This window comes from Dipodomys merriami, unplaced genomic scaffold, assembly GCF_024711535.1.
Source record: "Dipodomys merriami isolate MVZ:Mamm:240054 unplaced genomic scaffold, mDipMer1.0.p SCAF_18, whole genome shotgun sequence".
Lineage (NCBI taxonomy): Eukaryota > Metazoa > Chordata > Mammalia > Rodentia > Heteromyidae > Dipodomys > Dipodomys merriami.
This window is the reverse complement of record NW_027203159.1, coordinates 7,689,172-7,707,069: the sequence shown is the minus strand read 5'-3', so window position 1 is coordinate 7,707,069 and position 17,898 is coordinate 7,689,172. Positions and strand designations below refer to the sequence as shown.

Here is a 17,898-nt window from a genome sequence, read left to right as displayed (position 1 = left end):
TTATTATTAAAGGTCGACATTTTGATACATTACATTTAATGTTCACCCCGTATTTAAAAATTTCTTTGAGCAAAACATTTGTTCCTGGATTGTTTCTCTGACTGGAAGGAGAGGGAAGAAAAGATGGAGAAAAGAATTGATAAGGGGAGGAAAGAAGAGAATAAAACCGAATTGAAGAGGTTAAAAGAGATTTTCCCCCCTATTGAAATTCCATGTCCTGCATTTCTTGGGCTTGTTGAAGGCTGCCTGGAAACCTTTACGATTTCCTCAGTGACTGCTAAGAGAAAGTGGCATTGTGAAGGTGTCTGGAAAGAGAAGAAATGGCAGGTCCTAAATGGAAATGGCTTATGTGAGTTTTCCTACCAACAGGTATAGAGTGAATATAAAAGTATGCTGGTTGATGAGAGCTCTTGGCCAGAGGCCAAGGCACCAAGGTCTTAATCAATAAGGTCATTGCAAGGCTGAAATTATCGTCTTAATCAATAAGGTCATTGCAAGGCTGAAATTATCACCAAAATAATCACAAAATGCACTTATCACACACACACATTCACTTCTGAGTGGAAAGCTCAAATTTACACACACACACACACACAAACACACACACACACACACACACACACGTTTGTAGCTATTGGAAGAGGTCTAATGCAAAAGCATACTTCTGCCCAGGAATCTTCTAGTAAGTGGGACATGCAAGAAATGTGTTCCAATAGGGCTGGGAAGGTGGCTCAGTGGTAAAGTGCTTTCTTGCATGCACAAGGCCTACAGTTCGATTCCTCAGTGCCACATAAGCAGAAAAAAACAGAAGTGCCGTGGCAAAGTGGTAGAACACTGCCTTGAGTTGAAGAGCTGAGGTACAGCATCAAGGACCAGAGTTCAAGCCCAATGACCGACAAAAAAAAGGAAGAAAGAAATGTGTTCCAATACAAAAGACTACCCTAGTTACAAAATAATGACTCTCTTGCCAAAATAGTTGTCTTGGGTTTTTGAAAATGCAGCTCTTTTTCACTGACTATTGTGTTTTTGTTAACAGACAGTAAGTATATGGTTTGTTTTTAATGAATTGGTAAATATGTTGTGTGTGTGTGTGTGTGTGTGTGTGTGTGTGTGTGTGTTTGTGTTTGTGTGTGTATGTTTCCTAGAGCTTGAACTCTGGGCCTGGACGCTGTCCCTGAGCTCTTCAGCTCAAGGCTGGTGCTCTTCCATAGGAGCCATAGATCCACTTCTAGCTTTTTGGTGATTCATTGGAAAGAAGAGTCTCATAGACTTTCCTGCCTGGGCTGGCTTAAAACTGTGATCCTGAGATCTCAGCCTCCCGAGTAGCAAGGATGGCAGATGTGAGCCACCGACACCTGGCACAATTATCAGGTTATTTTTACAAATGTGAACCAGAGCTTAGCAAATATCACTAGATGTCTACTATGGTATTGTGTTTTTCCTCACCCAGTGTAATTCTACAATAATAATTACAAAGGATGTACACAAATATATACATATATGTCATATATAATTATATGATATCTACATATAATTGTATATATATGGTAGTTATAAATATCTAATAGGACACATGGATACATATAAAATATATAAATACATATACATATATACTTATATGTATATAATTAAATACAATGCATATAAATATATATAAATATAAAAATCATTAAATACTTGAAAGCTTTGCAAATATCTGCCAGATGTCCCTTCCTTCAGTGTAATTCTGCAATAATTATTATTCACATATTATATATAAATATACATCTATGAATTATATGTACATATATCATTTATGTACACATATATTTATATACCTATAAATACATTATATTATACACATATGTAATGTAGATACAAATAATTATATAATATATACCTATATTATATATATAAATGCATTATATACATATGTACAATATACATATAATTATATAGTATAGACACATATAATCATACATACATCTAAATGATATATATATATTATAGCCACAAAAATATATAAATATCTAAACATATAAAAATCGTGCAATCATCCAGTCTTGCATTTCGAAGAGTCAGCACTCACTGGTTTGGTGGCTGACTGGGAGGGAGTACGTGTGCATTTCTTCAGCTAATCAAGTCATTGGGAAACACAATCAGCGAGCGTGTGGAAAGTTCACACCAGGCAGTAGGCCTCGTGTGGCCGATGACATGCGGGTGTGTAAATATCACGCTGTGTCTGGACACTGTCCAGAGTAACATAGGCTTCATGGAAGAATTTGGAGAAGGAGCAGCTGAGTGTGAAGTGCCAGCGGTCCATCCCCAAGGAGGCTATAAATTATCTTAGACACACACAGGGAAGAAATGCCACCAGGTGGGGGACATATTTATCTGTTGCTCCATAACTCACTTCAAGGGTCCAGAAACGTCAACTTGAGCAAAAGAACAAAACAAAAATATTCTCCGGAGTATTATGTCAGAAGAATATTCCAGACCAACTAAAAGTACGATGTGCATTTCTTTACACGATGCGCTGTTCATTCTATTTAAAAAGAAAGAAAAAAAGAAAAAGGCCCATGGCTGGGTGCTGGTGGCTTATGCCTGTCATCCCAGCTACTCAGGAGGCTGAGATCTGAGGATTGTGGTTCAAGGCCAGTCCATGAGACTCTCATCTCCAGTGAACCATCAAAAAAGCTTGAAATGGAGTTGTGGCTCAGGTGGTAGAGAACTAGCTCTGAGCCAGAAAACTCAGGAACAGCACTCAGAAGTTGAATTCAAGCACACACACTCACACACACACACACACACACACACACACACACACACACACACAGAGGCCTGTAATTCACAAGTTCTTTTCAGTTATTCGTACCTTTTCACAAATAAGTTGTAAGAGCCAAACATTAAATTAAGAAATAAACCCTGTTAGACAACAAAGAGGTTAATTTTAGGTAGAATTGAAAAACTATTCGAAATAGGCTTTACAAAGAAAATTAAAGCTATGGAAGAAACTTTCCTTCAGATATTTAGTGTTAGTGTGTGGCTCCCTATCCTCTTCCTACAAAATGTAGTGGTGGAAGGTGCTCATATTCCTTTTAAAGAAAAGGAAAAGGAGTCAGAGAATTGGGCTGAGAAGGGGGCTCAGTGGTAGAGTGTTCCCCTAGCATGCATAAGCCCTGGGTTCAATTCCTCAGTACCACAGACAGAAAAAAGCAGCAAATGGAGCTGTGGCTCAATTGGAGTGCTATACTTGAGCAAAAGAAGTTCAGGGCAGTGCCCAGGCCCTGAGTTCAAATCCCAGGACTGGCAAAAAAATCCATTATACTTTTAGTGGAGGAACAAAAGATGCAAGGCCTCTGATATATAAAATAACTCCAGGAAATTTAAAGAAGAGGTTCTTTTCTTCTACATTGTCTTTGTTTTCTTTTTGTCTCCTGGATGGGTTTCTCTGAATCTGAGAGGGTGAGGGGGGCACAGAAATGGGGGCACAGAGGGGGAACCAAGGCAGCCAAGGTATCCTCACTGGGTACCATGTGGAGAATGAATTCTACCACTTGTGGGTGGGGACTGGAGTGAAACACTGGGGAGAGAGCGAGGGAAGTGGGGACAGGGTCCAAAGTGAAATGGGCTCATAACTTGACTGATGTCCCTGTCACCTCTCTACATGTCACCTTTGTCATCATAATTTAACAATGAATTCTATGATTCTCTCCGCTGGCCCCATATGATCTCTCAGGCTATGACAGCATATTTAACTTTAATATCTATTTTCAGACCTTCCTCTATCATTTCTAGCCTCACACGTAGCTCTGATTAGAATTTCCGGATAGATTCCAAGAGTGCACTTGCTAAGTGGATAAGCCCATTTGAAAGGGAGCACTTATTGCATCAGAATGAAAAAAATTACTTCTTCTAGACTTTGCATGTATTAATAGAAATAGACTGTGTTCCATTTGCATCTGTGCTGCACTACATTAGTACAACTCAGTTTTGTTCCCCTTTACCTGGAGTAACTAGGGAAAATGTTTGTTTGTTTTCTACTATCTTCAGATTTAGTTGTTGGTGTGTTTTCTTTTCTTTTTCTTTTTTCCTGAAAGCTTTGATGGAGAGAAGGAAAAAAAAATGTGAAATTTGTTTTGTGTTATTTGTTGAATTAAACCTGTAGCGTACAGTGCCACTTATCTAAGAGCCATACAACAAACGATGGCAATGCCACAGAGTTACTTTTCTCACTGTTACCATCTTTGATCAAAGCCTTTTGATTAAGCACCCACCTATAAAAAGCATGGTACTAGCTGAGCACCTGCGGCTCACGCCTGTCATCCTAGCTATTCAGGAAGCTGAGATCTGAGGATCGTGGTTCAATGCCAACTTGGGCAGGAAATCCATGAGACTCTCATCTCCAACTGACCACCAGAAAACTGGAAGTGGTGCTGTGGCTCATGTGGTAGAGCACCAGCCTTGAGCAGAAAGAGCTCAGGGACAGCACCTAGGCCCTGAGTTCAAACCCAGGATTGGCAAAAACAAACAACAAAAAAGAATATACTAAATCCAAAGATGAAATAAATCCTCACAGTTAGCTGAATAGTTGAGAAATGAGAGCACTTATTTCAAACATAACAATAATTCCTGGGCTGGGAAGGTGGCTCAAGTAGTAGAGCGCTTGCCTTGCATGCCTGAGGCCCTGGGTTTGATTCCTCAGCACCACATAAGCAAAAAGAAAAAAGCCAGAAGTGGAACTGTGGCTCAAATGGTAGAGCGCTAGCCTTGAGCTGAAGGGACAGCACCCAGGCCCACAGTTCAGGCCCCACGACCAGATCCCCCTCCCAAAATAGCAATAATTCCTAATATTTATCATCATCTCCTAAGTGCCGATAGATGTCAACTAATCAAAACCCTTAGAGTTCAAAGCAATGATTATTATGCAGTATATAGTATATATACATTATATATTATATACTATATATATTTATTCCAGATCTTCTTATGTGTGACTGTCCTTTATAATATATATCCTTAATAGAGATATACATATATAAAATATATATAGTATATATACATACATATATACACACAAATATATATTATATATTATATATACATGCTTATGTGATATTATATATTATATAATATTGTATTATATATACTTAGTGTCTATATTATATATTTTATTTTACTTATTATAAAGCATATAGCATATATATACTTAGTGCCTACCCAGAGATTGAACTCAGGGCCTGGTTGCTTTCCCAAAGCATTAAGTATTTCTTTGTTTGCCCAAGGCTGGTGCTCTACCACTTAAGCCACAGAACCACTTCCTGTTTTCTGGTGGTTCATTGGAGATCAGAGTCTCACAGACTTTCCTGCCCAGGGTGCCTTTGAACCATGATCCTCAGATCTCTAGGATGACAAGCATGTGTCAGCAGGGCTTGGCCTGAAGCTAATGCTTTGTGTGAAGAGAATCTACCAATAACTTAGGCCATTTTTCCCAAGGTATCTTTATGAAAAAAAAAATCCCAGCATCAGACCGAGGTTGTGGGGTCCTTGGTTTGATCCTAAAAGGCGTGCATAGCTAAATACTAGTGCCATCCAAGTAGAAAAGTCACCCCAAACTTGGCAACCAGCGAAGAGACTGCAGTGGTGTGTTTGGGAGAATGATTCACAAATGATTGTGTCTCCCCCTTCTAGAGAATTCTGTAGAGAGGAAGGTAGAATACTCTAAATGATACTTAGCACACCTTCAAGGGTGAAGATTGGACTCAGAAACATGCAAAAACTTCCACCAGATGAGAAAGGAAAAGCAATGAGAGGAAAACCAAGAAGAAAAGCACATTAGAGCAAAGGAGAGCAAAGTATCACCTTGATAAGCTTGGGGCTTTAGGGTTGAAGGATACATGGAAAAACCTGGGGTAGCAGAGACATGTAAGGAATCAAGGCAATAAATAGTCCATTTTAAGAGATCTTCAAATAGGGAGAGTGTGAGAATTCTAGAAGATGAAAAGGGGCATGATCATATAAAGGGATGGGGTGAGAAACACATATCTCTTTATTTAGTTCATAGAGTTTCCATTGCAAGGTGTGTCTAATAATGACATTAATACACTCACCAGAGAGGTTGGGATTATTTTAATGGTGTGTGTGTGTGTGTGTGTGTGTGTGTGTGTGTGTGTGTGTGTGTGCGCGCGCGCGTGCCTGCACACGCGCGCGCACTTTGCCTTCCTTTATGATTAGAAAAAAGGTTCAAAAAGAGAGCTGGGCTGACTGGAATCGAATCTAAAGGCATCATTCCGACCTCGAATTGTAGCAAGCACCTATTTGAGCCTGCAAAACATCCTTGAGCCGACCTTGACATGTCTCATAAGCTTCCAGTCAAACGTGTTCATAATTGTGAGTAATGCATGTGAATCAATTGCATTTAGGCAGGTGATATCTAAAATCTTAATGCAATTAAAGAAATAAAGAAGCCAAACTTCTAGCTATGCATTTTTACCAGACCCTTCTGCTCTCTGACTCTGTGTGTGTGTGTGTGTGGTGTGTGTGTTCACATGTGCGTGCTGCTGTGCAAAAATCTCCAACTTCAGCAATACTTCCCAATTTGTGCCTGGCCTACAGGCCTCACTACTTGTTATGGTTATAACATGTAAAGGAAGAAAAGTTCATCCAGATACCAGTGGCTCATGTCTGTTATCTTAGCTGCTTGGGAAGCTGAGAGGTGAGGATCATGGTTCGAAGCCAACCCAGGTAGAAAAGTCTGTGATACTCTAATCTCCAGTTAACTATCAGAAAACCCGAAGTGGCACTGTGGCTTAAGTGGTAGAAGACCAGTGAAAGAGTGAAAGAGCTCAGGGACAGTGCCTAGGCCTTCAGTTCAAATTCAGGACCAGCAAACATACATACATACATACACACACACACACACACACACACACACACACACACACACACACAAATCCAGGTCAAAGAGCTTTCTACAGTATTGCATGAGTTTGAAATATGGGGAAATAGTAACAATGATTTGCTGGGTGCTGGTGACTCACTCCTGTCATCCCAGCTACTTAGGAGACAGATCTGAGGATTGTGGTTCAAAGCCAGCCAAGGCAGGAAAGTGGGTGAGACTCTGATCTCCAATGACCCACTAGAAAACCTGAAGTGGCACTGTGGCTAAGTGGTGGGCACTCACCTTGAACTGAAGAGCTGAGGGACAGCGCCCAGGCCCAGAGTACAAGACCCATGACCGCCCAAAAAATAACAAGAACAACAATAATGATGATGATTTAGTGCTAAGTATCCCTTAGCTGGTGCCTAGCCCCTAGCTGTGAGGAGGAATTCTGTCACTGGGTGAAGTGTCCATGTGATTTCTCCCTTCCCATCCACATCTTGATAGCCCTATGTCTCCTGTGTCAGTTTCTCAGATCAACAAATCTGCAAGGTGGCATTGATCATCTAGACCAACTCCCGCATGATGAACTACAGGAGTACCTTCCACAGCTGGTTCAGGTGAGCATTGCAAAGTCTGGGGCTTTAAGATCCTCTCCAAGGTTCCCAGTGCATCAACAATTGACTCCTTCAGAAGAATATTGCAACTCGGCCTATCAGATAACTCAATCCTTGCTGGGCACTTGTGCTCACACCTGCCATCCCAGCTAGGCTGAGATTTTAGGATCATGGTTCAAAGCCAGCCTGGGGGCAGGACAGTCTGTGAGACTTTATCTCCAATGAACCACCAGCAAAATAAAAGTAGAGCTGTGGCTCAAGTGGTAGAGCCACTAGGCATTAAAGGACAGCAGCCAGGCCATGAGTTCGAGTCCCAGGGTCAGAGACAAATGGAGTGGGGGAGATAGGTACAGAAGGAGAGCTAAAGTCCTCTGTGTCTTACCTCAGGCTGTGAAGTTTGAATGGAGCCTGGAAAGCCCTCTGGTGGACCACCTGCTGCATTGTTCTTTGCAAAGCATTTGGCTGGCTCATCGGCTATACTGATGAGCTCATTTCCAACAGGAGAGAGGGACCATTTCAATTGCAATTTAATGTAATCCTCTCTGGGCAGCTGTGGTAGAAGCTTTTTCTACCCTGTAACTGTTAGCAGCCTCAACTTCAAGGTCATCGGCCATTGGAATCCTTCTCATGTGATTATCATTGTTCTTATTATTTTTGTATTTACTTTCTCAAATGATCTTCAAGTAGTTGTCCAGTAATGTTTTCAATTCAAGATAGCAGGTGATGAGGACAATACATCTTGATGCACGGCACCCCTTCCACCATCCTTCTCCCCCATTTGGTGGATGAATCACCCAAATGCCAGAGGTAGAGCTGTGACTCCAGCCCCAGGACATTCTTCCCCTCCCCCACAACACACACACACACACACACACACACACACACACACACACACACACACCCAAACATGCACCATGCACACACACATACCACATTTACTTGCATCACTCATTGCAAACATTGGGATGTGATCACTAATATATATTTTTCTACTCTTCCTGTTGAAAATTTGCTAGAGGGCCAAGCTTTTTTTGCCAAGTGTAAATATAACACATTTTAGCTCACCTCTTTCTCTGTGTGCGCTTTGATGAATCTATGCCCTAGACTTACCAGAAGATCTTACCAGGAGACTCTCTCCTCTCTCCAGGAGATGCCACTTCCCTCCTGTGAAATGGCGTCCGATGACCTGAATATTTAACCGACCGTGGATTCTCTAATAAGACTTAATGTGGTGTCCATGCTACATAAATACTTATACTGCATGGTTCAGGAAATAATGAGTTCTTCAACAGGATAGATTCTTTGTGTTTTGCAGATTGTATTTTTAGATGCTTAATCGTTCTGTAAGCAAGTGAACATGTGGTTGTTTGGAGCAATAAGTTTTTACCACTTTCTGTGAGCAGAAGCAATGAATTGTTTTAATATATTTTATTGTGAAGATAACGGTGACATACAGAGAGGTGACAGTGACATCTGTCAGATCATGAGCACATTTCTCTTTGGACCATGTCCCTTGCTCTCTCCCCCAGTTTTTCCCTCCCATCCCCACCCATGAGGGGTAGAGTTCATTTTCCACATGGTGTCCAGTGAGAACCATGGATGCCTTGATTCCCTCTCTGGTCCCCCATTTCTGTGCCCCCTCTCACTCTCCCATAGATAGGTGAAAGAACAATGACAAAAAGAAAAAAACAAGAACCACAAAATCTTGTTTCAATTTGTTGGAGTTCATTTCATAAAATATTGTTTTATAAGGTAATATACACATTGTTATTGCACTTTGTGATCCTCTCCTAAGATTATCCTCCTTTGGACTCACTGTGTGAATGTTTAGAAACCTGTATATTGATCATGTCCCAGGTGTTTCTTTTTTAAAAACCATCCAGTGTGTTTACTTGTAGATTTATAGCTACCACAAATGAGGGAAATCATGAAACTTATGTTTCTTTGGGTCTGGCTTACTTCGCTTAATATAATTTTTTCCAAGTCTTTCTATTTCCTTGTAAATGGTACAATATCATTATTTTTCATGGAAGCATAGAATTCCATTGTGTGTCTACACTATATTTTCTTGATTCATTTGTCCACTGAGAGGCATCTGTGCTGATTCTGTATCTTGGCTAAGGTAAACAATGCTTCAATGAACATGGTTGTGCTGGTGGCTTTAGTGTGGCCTGGTTTGTGGTCAATTGAATAAATGCCAGGAGTAGGATTGCATAGGGGCACTCTATGTTTAGTCCTTTCCAGGAATCTCCATACTGCTTTCCAGAGAGATTGAGCAAGTTTACATTCCCACCAACAGTGTAGTAGTGTTCCCTTTTGGCCACCTTCCCACCAGTATCAGTTATTGTTGGTTTTCTTGATAATGGCCATTCTAACTGGGTTGAGGTGGAATCTCAATGTGGTTTTGATTTGCATTTCTTATATGGCCAGAAATATTGAACATCTCTTCCTATTTCGCCACACTTACTTCTTCCTCTGAGAAATCCCTCTTTAACTCTTTAGCCCATTAATTAATTGGATTGCTGATTCTTTGAGGGTTTATTTGGGGGGAGGTGTTAATTATTTTGAACTCTATTTTAGATATAAAGTTCTTGTCTGATTTAATAATTGGGTTATTGATTCTTTAAGAGTTTATTTGGGTGGACAGGCATTAATTGTTTTGAACTCTAAGTATATTTTAGATATGAGGTCCTTCTCTGATACACAACTCCCCTCCATGGGCTTTCTATTTATTAGCTATGTCCTTTTCGCAGATATTTTTAAGCTGCAGTAAAAACCCCACAGGTCCAGAGTGCCCAATGCACCTGCTTTTACAAACTGCAGCAGGCAAGGTCATGGTTGGATGAGCATCACCGCCAGCTTCTATTATTTAAGTATATACTCCCATTTTTAAGTCCTAATGAAGGAAGAGTGTATTAGAGTCAACGTGTGTGTGCTAGTAAATTGTTTTCACTGGGAAAAAGAAAAATCTTAAAATAAATCCCCAAATTTGGGGACCACCGGAGAGGAAGTTCCCATTGGAACCATTTTCTCTGTCTGTGTGCAGGGATTGTTTTTACCCACTTCCGGTGTTATTGACTGGCATCTTGGCTTCATCTAGGCCAGGCTTGGGCTTGGTTACAGATGTGCCATGCATGACTCCTGAGTGGCATGAGCCAGCCTCACTCAGGCCTAACTGTGCACCTGCAGGCAGGGGCCATGAGGTGGTGGGAGAGAGCTTTGAAGATCATTCGCATGGTGATTTCAGGAGCCTGGACCAGCAGGGAACTGGGCACTGGATCTACCACAGAAGGGCAGAGCTAGAGAGAAGGGCGTTTGAAGCCCCTCAGACACATTCAAACAGGCACTTGGTGTTTAAGAATACATAGGGTTGTTTTTTGTTGTTGTTGTTGTTGTTTTGATGTGGAGATGTATACCACTTTAATAATAATTTTCATACAGAGAAATAATCAGCTCTTCTTTTTTTACCTTTTCTATAAAATATATTGCTCCTAATATCTGTTTTTCTCTAGCTGATATGAACACATACATTCAGAACATAATGTCCACGACAATCCATTTATTCATGGGACAAAAGGTTTGAGGTGTTGAATGATTGGGAACCAATCATTCTCTGGTGTCTCATACCTGTAAAGCCAGCTACTTAGGAGGCTGAGATCTGAGGGTCGCAGTTCAAAGACAGCCTGCACAAGAAAGCCCATGAGACTCTTGTATTCAAAGAACCACCAGAAAATTAGAAGTGGAGCTGTGGCTCAAATGGTAGAGTGCCAGGCTTGAGTGAAAGAGCTCAAGGACAGAGCCCAGGCCCTGAGTTCAAGCTCCACAACCAAATAAATAAATAAATAAATAAATGTGTGCTGTCATTCTGTCAGTTTTAAATAATGAGAAACACATGCAGAGAGAGTAACTGATCTCTCTGTCTCCCTCCCTCCCTTCTTCCTTACTTCCCTTCCCCCCTTCACATTCATGTCAGGCTAAACAACTGTGCTTAAGGGAGCTCCAACCATGCAGTAAAGACAAAGCGTCCATCCTTCCCTTTCCAGAATCATATCGCTACAAATTCACCTTTTGTTTTTCTGTTTTACCTTGGCTGCATAATAACTAAGAAATTATCGGTTCCCTCTTTCCATGAAGGGAAGATGGGTGTCACTGTTGTTTCCCATCCATCCACTGGCCTCCTCTTTCCATCAAGTTGCTTTTCACAAAAGTGTCTTCGGGACACCATCTCAGCAAACAGCAACTTCTGGAAACAATATCACTTCACTTTCTCTCCTTCCTCCCTCCCCACCCCCCATACACACAAAGAAATATGAAAGAAAAACTGCTATGTATTTGCAAAAAGCGAAGGAAAATGATATACCCTCTTTTATACAGCCATTGGTTAAAAATCAATTTCATTACATGGTTGTTTTAGTAAATATAAATAGAATATGCATTTTCATCTATTTTATTCAACAGAGGTCTAAACCCACGTCACTTAGAAATTAAGTTCACAATATCAACTAAGTTTTAGTACTGCTGTGAAGTACATAGGAAGAAATAATCTGGCAGGATATGGGTGGCACACGCCTGCTATCCCAGCTACTCTGGAGTCTAAGATTTGAGGATCATGGTTTGAGGCCAATGGAAGTGCTGCTGTGGCTTGGGGCAGGGCAGTCTGTGAGTCTCTTATCTACAATGAGCCATCAGAAAACTGGAAGTGGAGCTGTGGCTGAAAGTGGTAGACCACCAGCCTTGAGCAAAAGAGCTCAGGTCGTGAGTTCAAGTCTTAGCGTTGACAAAATAACAACAACAACAACAACAACAACAACAATAATAATAATATAAAAACTAGTCATTGTCACAGGACCTATTGGCCTGAAGGTCTTGCCCCTGTGTATTGGAATCACCATTTTACTCTTCTTTTAGCCAAAAAATAGATAAATAAATAAGACTCACTAGCTTTCTAGAGTTGGAGGAGGTTGAGTGTGGCATGCTGGGAAACACATTCCTCAAGTCGTCTCACGAGGTTACCCTGATTGATGAGGGCAGGGCAGAGAGCTTTGAACTGACTTAAATAGAGCATGCCTTAAAACCACGGTAGAACACCAAAGGTCCACTTAGCCAAAGGCACTTCAGACCAAGATGGCAGCCAGCAACAGATTCACTGGTTCCCTTTGGAAATATAATACTCTGTGCTGACATGTCCTAGGAATGCTGGGAAATTATTGAACAGCTCCTGATTGTGTTTCCCCTCCCCTCCTCCATTTCCCTTTCTTTTTCTTCCCTCTGAGTTATGAGGATCTGGAGCTCTTTGTGTGCTGTTGTCAGGAAAACCCCTTGATTTTCCTGGCTGACCTTTTCCTTTTTATCTCTGCTCATCAAAAGCTGGCTTATCTGGAAAGTACCAGTGACTTTTCTTTCTTTCCTGGCCATTTGGTTTTCTAGCTCAGTCTGTTTGTGATGAATGTAGTGGCAAGAGAAAGAAAGCTTCTTGATTGTTCTTTGACTGCTAGAACTTCCTAGGGTGTTGTTATTATTTGTCAGACACCGAAACCCAGATGTGGAGATTTCAGCCAGATGTGGCTTGTGATGAATAGAGTTGGGGTCCTTGCTTTGCTAGACACGACACCTTCTCCACCAGCCATGGTGAGCAGATGTAGCAACTCCCTTCCAGAGCTTATAAGTCTGCCTGAGGCCTGACCCTCTCTCAGAGAATGTGTAATAACTGGGCTATGCCTCTCGGAGCTCAGTCACCTGCAAAGGTGGAGTAAAATCATCCTGACACAGGCACGGCTTTCCGGAGTACACTGGGGCGTCGTGTGCATAGGTCCCTCAAAATGTCAGGAGTGTGGGGAATTTACAGAGCTAGCATAGCTGGGCCTGCTTCTTTGCCAATGGGAGTTGCCACCCCTCTTATAGAAGCTGCTGGTTGTGCGCACACCAGGGACAGAGTAAACTGAGGACAATCAGACTCTCAGAAGATGAACCAGAGCTCCAGACAGAGGAGGCTAAGGTACAGTGGGCCAGCCAGCCACGAACACCCCAGTGAAGACAGTCAGGCCGGGGACCCGGAGATACTAAGGCACTGTGGTACACCACACTTTCATCATTTCCTCCACCTATTCTTCCAGCCTTTATGTAAATGATCCATCACACAAGATACGTGTAATATAGATATCTCTTTATATGCGATATATACATATAGAGGTATAGATATTTATATATATATTCATTTCTTTATACATATAACTTAATATATATGTCCTATTATATATGCGATATATGTCACATATATAATGTCTATATGTCATACAATATATTTATAGCTGTAGATATCTATAGATAGATATCAATATATTATATAGCTGTATACATTTGTTATATTATATATATGCATATATGTCATATATAATATATATTTATAGCTACATCTAGAAAGCTATAGTTAGATATCATTATATTATATAGGTGTATGATATATATGTTACATTATATATGTCATATATAATACATATTTATAGCTATATCAAGATATCTTTAGATAGATATATATTAGATATATAGGTATGGATATATAGATATAGATACATAGATATAGCTGTCAATACATGACATATGTCATATATAATATAGAGATATCTATATCTAATATATAAATATTTGTACCTATATCTTTATATATAGATATATTTATATTCATCATATATATTTATATTATATATGACATATAATGTATATATATACTGTCATATAATTTATATGACATATAACATCATATAATGTAAAATACATATTATACAACCTTGGAATATATAAAATAATGCATATTATATAAAATATGCATAGTATATATTATATAATCTATGATCAAATATAATATGTGTAATATAATAACCACCTAAAACAAGAAGCAGATTTGTATTTCAGGTGGTAGAGCGCTAGCCTTGAACAACAACAACAACAAAAAATGCTCAAGGACAGCGCCCAGGCCCTCAGTTCAAGTCCCATGGCCGAGAACAGCAACTAACATAAACATTTGCAGTGAGAATAAAAAAGAAAAAATAAATAAAATCAGCAGATCAACAAGCTCCAGACTCCTTTCTTGTGACCTTTGGAGACAGTGTCTTGCAACACTCAAGCCTCAGAGTAAGAGGGCGACTGTGAGAGACTCATTGGAAGGAGTAAGCTCACCTCATTCACGGGTGGCTGGTCGAGACTTGTTTCTACGTTCCCGTTCCCCAAACCTCTACCATCTCACTCCCACTCCAAGACAGAAACAAATACAAACAGAAGTGGTCATTGGTTCCTGGCTCCTTTGAAAGGCTTCTGCCTGGGAACTGCAAATGGAAAATAACCCCCAGTGATCAAGATGAGACCCCAAGAGCCGAGACCTGGGAGAATTAAGTAGAAAGGTAAGAGAACTCATCACCCAGCAGGAAAACCATTCCATCCAAAATGGCCCCCGGGCCTGGTCTGGAATCACAGCTGGAATCCCAGGCTCCTCAGACGTGGAAGAAAATTCCATCAGTGCCGCTCTCGTGGGATTTGCCTGCATTTCACCATACATTGAACCACCAATGATTTATTGGTGTTCTGGTGTTAACGGTGTGATTAGTGTTACAATAAACCTCACTGCTAAGCATGGAACTTAAAATCAGATAAAGCCAGTCATTGGTGACTCCTGCCTGTCACCCCAGCTACTCAGGAGGCTGAGATCTGAGGATGATGGTCAAAGCCATCCTGGGGCAGGAAAGTCTGTGAGACTCTGATCTCCAATGTATCACCCAAAAGCTGGAAGCGGTGCTGTGGCTCAAATTGTAGAGCGCCAGCCTGGAGCACAAAGAGGCTCAGGGACAGCAATAAGTGTTGGCTGTTGTCCATGCAGTTTATTATTCAAATGAAGCTATGAACGCATCAGACCTTCAATACACATCACTGCACTTCCATCCTAGTTTCCTTCCAGAGATAAATTAGCAAGTTAGATTTTTGTGGCAGTGGTTTTGCGTTGACAGGTTTCAAATACATACACGGCTGGGTGATAGTGCTCACGACTGTCATCCCAGCTACTCAGGAGGCTGAGATCGGAGGATCGTGGTTTGAAGCCAGCCTGGGTAGGAAAGCCCGTGAGACTCTGATCTTCAATGAATCACCAAAAAGCTGGAAGTGGTGCTGTGGCTTAAGTAGTAGAGCACCAACATTGAGAAGCTTAGGGACAGAGCCCAGGCCCCAAGTTCAAGCCCCAGTAATGGTACAAAATCAAAAACTTGAATGGAAAGTCTTCTACATGCAAATATATGTGAATTCTTTGAGAACACAGTTTAGCTATGGACATTAAACTACCCCAAGATAGAGGGTTGCATCATGCATGTGGTACGAGGTTAGAGGTATGTGTTTATTGTCCCATGGTTGCCACAACGTGAAAAAAATATTTTTTTCACCACATTTAAAATTTTATTCACATGTTCCTTATACCAATTTATTGATTATATTCATTTTTGTTTTCTGGTGACATTATTTTTGAAAAATAATTTTCAGAGGACAAAAAGAAACCTGGCAGAGAGAGTTTTTCAAAGGTAGAAAAAAATGGGCACAGGGAAAAAGGAAGGGAGAGTTCATTTTTCTTCTCTTTACCTACCCCATCGTTTGCACTTTTAACCTAAAGATAGCATCTGTTCAGAAACAATAAAAAATAGGGAACATAGATGGTTTCAGCCATGTCTGTGACCAAGAGGGACAGAGGACATCATTTCCCAGGTCTTTGTTTTCTTTTTTATATTAAACACAGAATGTAGGTACTACTCATCTGCTGCCTCATTATTTTATTTTATTTTATTGTTGGTCACATAGTTTGAACTCTGGTCTGGGTGCTGTCCCTGAGCTCTTTCACTCAAGGCTGGTGCCAAAGCTCCATTTCCAGTTTTCTCGTGGTTTGCTGGAGATAAGACTCTCAAAGAGTTTTCTGCCTGGGCTGGCTTTGAACCGTGATCCTCCAATCTCAGCCTCCTGAGTAGCTGGGATGAAAGGAATGAGCCACAGCACCCAGCCTAATTTTCTGTCATTTACTTTATTGCATGGTCAGAGATGGGGTCCCATTCCATTCTGTTTATGAAATCATTGTGCTACAGGTGGTGTGCATAGCAGTGACAGTTCTACAAGTTGGGTAAAGAGTGCATTTCTTTTTGGACAATGTCACCTCTCCCTCGCTCTCTCCATATTCAAGTTCAGTCTTTTACATGGGGATTACAACATCTTTTACCTACCATTTGCACAGAAAGCCATCTTCCCCCACCCCCAGCCCTGGAGTTTTCTTGGAGTTTCTGTTAGAAATTAAGTGCCATAAAAATATGTGTGTGTATGTATGTGTAAGTATATGTATATATGAATTTATGTATATGTATATATGTATACATGTGTGCATATGTACATGCATGTTATGTCTATGTATATGTGCATGCATTTTTGCATATGTTCATATATATATAATATATGCTCAGCATAATCTCCAGGCTTACTCTTTCTACCCCTTGGGTGATGGTCTGCCGTTGGTACTTGAATACCATGCTGCTCTTGTGACAGTAGCTTTTATACATAGACCTTTGAATCCTCACAGTATGTAAAAGCGCTTCTGTGACAATGGTTTGGCCTTGGGGGTACAAAGACACTTCCGTGACTTGAGTTTTTAATAACTGATATATGGGACCTGGGGCTGGGTAATGGGGATAGAGCGAGGAAGAAGCAGGTTGAATGCACACATGGATGACACATTCTTCTCACGGGGAACTTAGCACTGCTACTCAACAGTACCAGGTATTGATTGTGAACAGGCATTTGAAAGCCACAGAACGCAAGCGCCTGTCACCTTTGTTTTATTCTTTTTAATTAAGAGAGAGAAAGAGAAAGTAATTTTCTATTGAGATGATCCGTGTGAGTGAACACAGCTCAATTAGCTTTCAAAATGCAAGTTTAATTAGTGTTCTCATACAAGGCCTGCTTGGAATGTTGCCGGTTATTTGTGGTTTAAAATTTTCTAAGCCAAATTGGATGCTTGTTTGGTGTTGTTATTTGTTTTTTAATAAAAAAATTTTATTGTGAAGGTGTTGTACAGAGGGGTTACAGTTACATAAGTCAGATAAGTATGATTGTTTTTGAACAGTGTCACCCCCTCCCTTGTTCTCTCCCAATCTTTCCCCTCTGCCCATATCCCCACTCCCCTGGTGACAAGTTTTATAGTTCATTTACAACATAACATTTAGTGAGTATCACTGCTGGATTTGTTTATTTTTGTCCCACTGTTTCCCACCTTCCCCTCCCAAATCAGATAAACTTACCTACCAGATAAAAGGTACAGAACTCAAAAACAGTGACAAAAGGAACAAACCAAAGGAAAGAAAAGGAAGGAAGGAAAGAAGGAAGGAAGGAAAGAAAGAAAAAGAAAAGAAG

General features: G+C 40.6%; 1 pseudogene; it reads left to right on the top strand.

The window, feature by feature from the left end:
* The first annotated feature begins 2,188 nt into the window (after positions 1-2,188).
* Positions 2,189-17,898, top strand: part of LOC138829987 (phosphatidylinositol 3-kinase C2 domain-containing subunit gamma-like) — a 45,710-nt pseudogene continuing 30,000 nt past the window's right edge.